A 6,206-nucleotide genomic window follows, 5' to 3' on the forward strand; every position below is an offset into this window, starting at 1 on the left:
AAAGTGTTTGTGTTTGTGTGAGTGCAACACTGTGAGGGAGGGGACTGTGTCTAGCAGGCACTCCACATATCAAACAGTCTGGCTGTGTGCTGCTTCTTTAACTCTTGTCAGACATGTAAAAGAGAAACACTCTAACCACAACCCGTGTGTGTACATAATAAGGTGGAACCGTTATGGAACCAGTGTATGCACACAGACATAGACGCACACATTTGGTTTTAAAAAGATGCACCAATATTGTCTAGTGAACATCAACAGTCAGCATTCACAGTGTTTCCAGTGATTACACCACAGTTCTGCAGGCTAGGACCAGTTCAGCTCTCTGTAGCACTGAACAGTTCGTACTTAAGTCTGGGGCGGCACGACCTGGTGGGCAGAACAAACAGCCCACTGGGTTAATATGTAACGTTTTACAAATCATTATTTTCGAAACACACTTGCTATTTTTTTTCCTAAACCAATTTTATCCTTGTAGTTTGGAACAACAATGACTTATCACCATTCCTAACACTAAACATTTTTGGTGTTGCTGTAAAATGACCTAGAAAAGTTCAGGAAAGTGTGGAACTTAAACATGCCTGAAGCTGCAGATTGTTTATGAATGTTTTCATATTATCACAAAGGCACACATACAGGGGAGTGCCTCAGCCTACACAAGCGTAATGGCCTTTTCCTCCTACATACCCAGAGGCAGTGCATCTTTGCTTTGGGTCCAAAACACTGAGGCCAGATCAAACTAAACGCTGACATATAAATATCGAACAGAGGTATTTTGCATCGTAAAATACACATTTTATCTTACATTGTTGTTTTTCTTGCACTTTCCACTTCTAAACAATTGATCTTGTGATTTACTCACCCCATGTGTGCTCAGATATAAACAATGAGTACATTGCTATATGCTTGTGTGTGTATTTGTGCTTGTCTGTATTCCCACGACAGGGCTAGTGTTTACTCTTCCTCTGGAGACACGAGTTCTATTTAAGGGAGCGGAGCAACAAGATGGGGAAGAGACAGGTGCCAAGGAAGTCAGCGCAGAGGTCTATGAATAACAAACTAAGGGAGAAGCAGATGATGGTGTGTTTGCTGTAGAAACCAGAACACTGAGCACTCAACAACTAAAACAACGATTCCTTTTATGACTGTGTTACAGTTATTCTTTCAGTTGGTTATAGAAATAAATACAGATTCGTCTTCTCTTTGCTTTCTCTTTTTGTCTCTCTGTGAGTGCACACCGCAGTTGTATCCGCTTCCAGCTCTCTGAAGTCGCTCCTGCTTTCCTCTCTGCATATCTCCCACTGTATTGGAAAAACAGGGTGTCCACCTTCCTCCTCTAAGCATAATAAATCAGTCTCTCCTTTGCTCTCTCCCGCTCCCCCCCTCTGTTCCGGTGCACAGCTGCACGTTGGATGTCAGCCCTTCGACACAACAATTGACAGAACATTTCCACTTCATAGTCAGAACGAGCACACGCCTGCTCTTATCACATATTTTTCTTCCAAACTCGTGTGCTTATGTGTGTTTGTGAGTTACTGTGTGTGCTCTGAGTCTTTAAACCACTCATCACTCTGTCTGCTCTTCCTTGACTCACAAATGTCAATAGTCGGAGGGAACATGCACAAACTACCCAAAAGGTATTATTGGACGTGCTCATGGTGTATGCAGTCATCTTATGGTGTCATGGTGGTTCTACAGTTCATGAATGAATAGTGTGCCAAGAACACACACACACAGACACAGACACACACACACACACAGACATACAGTCGTGCTTGGTTTTTTGTCATGTTCGATTGAACACTCACATTTGCCAAAAATCGCCATACCACAAAAATGATTGCTTTACTTGGAAGCAGTGGACAAATTGCAGCAATACTCAAATATATTTTAGAATACAGTTAGTTAACAAATGCTGAAGTTACTCAGCTCATCAAAAAGGCATGTCGCTCTTCATACATGAAATACTGTAAAGTCAGACCCACCCACTCCCAGCAAGCAGGGAGATAAATCAGTCACTGAGCAGGGCCACAGAGATCCATATTATGTAGTTACTTAGTTACAGGACATTAATAAAACTCATCCCAGTCACCAGCCAGAGGAGAGGAGAAGCAGCTGTGTCTGCAAAAGGTCAGGAGGAGGAGGTGAACTACTCCCTAATTCTCTGTGAGCACGAATGTGTTCACAGTTCATTAGAATTAAGCGTTTGCACAATATATCTCCCTTCTAATTAATAATGACCATAAAGACACAGTCATAACACAAAGAAACACATTCAGCAGCAGCAGCTACCTAATTGGTTTGCCCGGCCTACTTAGCTGACCTCTCCTGACATGCTCTGCACAGACACATGTTTTTTCATCCATTATTACGGCACTGCTGTAATCACAGGGAGCTGCATTCATTTGCTTGCACAGATGTTCCGAAGATAGGAGCTGATTTTTTTTTACTCTTTTTTTTCTCCCTCTCTTTCTCTTCTGAGCCAAATACTCACCCACGCAGTCATATACAGAAATGGGGACATTTTTAAGAAGAGAGCACATCCGTCCGCATCCCAACTGGACCGCTACCACCTGCTCATCGGACTTCTGGGAAAAGCTCATCAGCTGCCCTGGGCTGTGAGAGAGGAGTCTGCTGTTACAGACAAGCAGGGTTACAGGGGTTAACTTTCCAACAAGAGGCCGATTTACAGCCACGGACAGGAACCATCTATCAGCACTCTGTTGCTTGTCACCAAACAAGCCAAACAGGGCCGCCTTGGGCTAAAATCACCACTCAGAAAAGTGGCTTAAGAATTTAAGATGAATAGACAAGACACTTCCCGGTGTGCAGTGGTATCCTGCCAGTGAGGGTCAAGTCTTTATGCAGAAGTTAGTGACAATATTTTATGTAGGGTATTATTATACACGTCCCTTGCTCAGATAAGAAGAAAAACAGAATTTTTAAGGAAAAACTGCCATAAATGTTGTTGCCTATAAGAGGCCTTACAGCTGAGCTGTTTTTATAATATGTATAAAATATAAAAAATGTAAATAAATCTCGTATTTTATCATTTTGATTGTATTTCTTTTCCCTATTTAGGTCACATGCGCCACTGTTTACAGTGCAAATAAGTCAGGCACACAGCATATATGCCAATATCCTGCCAAGAAGACATGAGAAAAACCTCAGTGTCAAATGACAAATCACATTAAATTCATGGCCATGTCATTTTAAACTGAGATAATGAGAGTATTTTACATGAATAGTGGAATTGTAAAGTGCTTTGAGGGTCTCGAAAAGCACTATATAAATGCAATCCATTATGTGAAGGAGCCATATAGTTGCCCTGGCTGACATATTACTTTGTTGCAATGAACTTGAACATTGGCAACACTGTAACTGACTGTAAACTTGTTTAGTTTGCTGTAAAGCTCAGGATTTTAACATTAGAAGGGTCCCTTTCTGATCTTGTTGATTTACTGAACATTTTCTCTTCCACACATACACAACCCAAAAGACCGAGAACACGATTCTCCAAACGTTTTACCGAACATTTCAACATATAAACTGTTCATATCAGACCTAAAATTATGAGTATTATTTTTTTTTCATCTAAATTTTGATGTCATTTGCAAGCTTTGTGACTTCAGTCCTAAAAAGAGGAGGAGGAAAAGACTGACAGCTTGAAAGGAGGCTGGTAGTGGCAGTAAAGAGCTGGAGTCAGGGGCCAGATTACGATGGAGGAGCGTTGATGAAAGAGAATGTGTGGTATATAGCATTATACAATGGAGTAATGTGAACCTACTATCCTACGGGGGACAGATCACTTGTAAGGAAAAAGAAAAAAATTGGTAAAAAAAAACATTCTTGTGTCAAACGCCCCGAACCCCATACTGACATAACCACTCACTTCAGCATCATCAACACGTAGCACCAACCCTACACAAACTTTTGCATGCAAAGGAGTTTAAAATGCTAAATTCATGGAAGCAAAGCCGCACATCATTAGCAGCACACTAGTCTATGTCGAACATTTTCAGTTATGCACACTCACACCATTCCAAGGAGTTGGCAGGCCTATTAATACCACACTTCAAGGACTAAGGGATCGGGCATGGAGCCATAAGATGCTATCTGGTGACAGATACACACTTGTGTCTCTCTTTCTGTCCTCAGGGTAGTGCTTTTCACTCCGCCTGCCAAGCTGAAAGGTTAGAATGGTTACATTCCCACAGTAAGACCCAGTTGGCCTTCACAGGGTTGTGACAAATCTCAGATGTCTTTAGTATATGAATATATTTTTTTAGGGAAAAGCATTTTGTATTTAGTGCTGTTTTAAAGGTTTCATGTGGTATAATGGTGCGTCTTTTGGACAAAACTGAAAGGAGAGTGTAGCTGCTATAATGTGCTTTCCCCCCCCAGAAAATAAACAGAGCAACCATGGAGGAAGTAAGTAACAAAATCTAATTCACTCTGAACATCTGCTATTAAATCATTAGGACAGATGCAGGTGCCCTGCCCACTCACAGACTGTATCTGATTTTAGCAGCTGTCATCTCAAGTGAAGCTTCATTACCAGTAATCATAAATCAGCTCAGCATTGGCACAACCATTTTAAAACCAGCAGTCACCGCAACAAAAGATGCAGAGACTCGACTCTGTCAAGACATCTCTTTAATTTGTCTCTTCTCCCTCACTTCTCCCTTTATTAACCAAAGACTAAAGCTGAATTAAACTGGTAGGAGTGGGAGTGGGTGAGGCATTTCAGTTATTATATTTGCCCAACCAGCTTACCTCCTGTGGTGTCTATAATTCTGCACATGTACTTTTTTGTTATTGTGGAAGTAACAAAGGTGGCAGTGGTGCAGAGTAGGGATTAGGGGAAGTTAAGACCTCAGGGAAGTTTGAACTCGGGCCAACCAGGGCACATGTCCTTCCAAAGGCAGGGCTCTTTAGGCATTAAACCATCAAAATGTTAGCAGGGGTGGGTAATTTGGGGATGAGAACCACACCACCGAGTCCTTTCTGTTGGCATCAGCATGCAAAAAGAGTCACATGAACGCTGTCTTGGAGAAAACTGTGTGGCATTGATAATTAGAAAGCCCTGACTATTTTTGCTTGGCCTTCAGCAGTGGAAATCAGCATTACTGGATTGCAAAACATACCGCACACAGACCTTATGCGGTATGTTTGAGAAAGTCATTTTAAAGGTTTATTCCTTCTTGTTACAAAATCAGTAAAAACACACCAAACGGAACTGCGCTGTTATGCTGCTGTTGAAGCGACTTCTGCCACTGGTGACCTGAATGGCTCAAATTCTTCACCTTCCCACATCCACACAAGCATTTAATAGATTTTGATTACATATTTACTCGACCAGGTCCCACCTCTGCAGCCTTCAAATCCTGCGTTCTGTACAGTCACTATAAATTAACTACTCAGTGTAAATGTTGATGTTATGCTTAGCCTGACCAAAGTATTGGCAGACCTATTTCCTTTCAAAGCTGATTGCTGGTTTGGTTAGAACGTGGTTTGCGCTAAGACGCAGGATGGCTCGAAAAATACCCTCCATGTGGATTCATAAAAACTACTATCAAAGTACTAAAATAATTTATTATGAACAGCCAGAACATCTGTGTCCCATGCAATCAGTCAGCTGTATTAATATTTATAATGCACATCTGTTTCCTTTAAATACAAGTTACATGTATAAACATATTTAAATGGGACTACTTTTTTTTTTTGCTGAGCAGCTGAATGTCAGTTCAGGAATGTGTAGGTGTGTAATGTCTGATGTGTTAGTTTTACGGCTTAAAGGGTAACTGTGGTCATTATCTACCCAGTGTAATAGTCATTAGTTCATCCATTCATACATGTTACATGCTCACTTCATCTATTCACACTCTGTTGGGAAGGTGAGGGAGGTGGTGTGTGTGTGTGTGTGTGTGTGTGTGTGTGTGTGTGTGTGTGTGTGTGTGTGTGTGTGTGTGTGTGTGTGTGCTGATGCCACTTTTCTCTGCTTTCACGGATACTTACTTTTTCCAGCAGTCTCATTTTGAACTATCACAGTTTCCTAAATTAAGCTTTGCTCAAGAACTTTGGTCCCAAGTTTGCTTCGTTTTAAGTTCCCATGCATTCACTTCATTCTTTTGAATCCATGCACACACACTTTCATGCACACAAGCCACTCCCCTGATAGCCATCAGCTCCAAGGCACACGCTATTGT

The sequence above is a fragment of the Haplochromis burtoni genome, unplaced genomic scaffold (genome assembly GCF_018398535.1).
Source record: "Haplochromis burtoni strain Fernald_Lab_line unplaced genomic scaffold, NCSU_Asbu1 Contig_346, whole genome shotgun sequence".
Taxonomy (NCBI): domain Eukaryota; kingdom Metazoa; phylum Chordata; class Actinopteri; order Cichliformes; family Cichlidae; genus Haplochromis; species Haplochromis burtoni.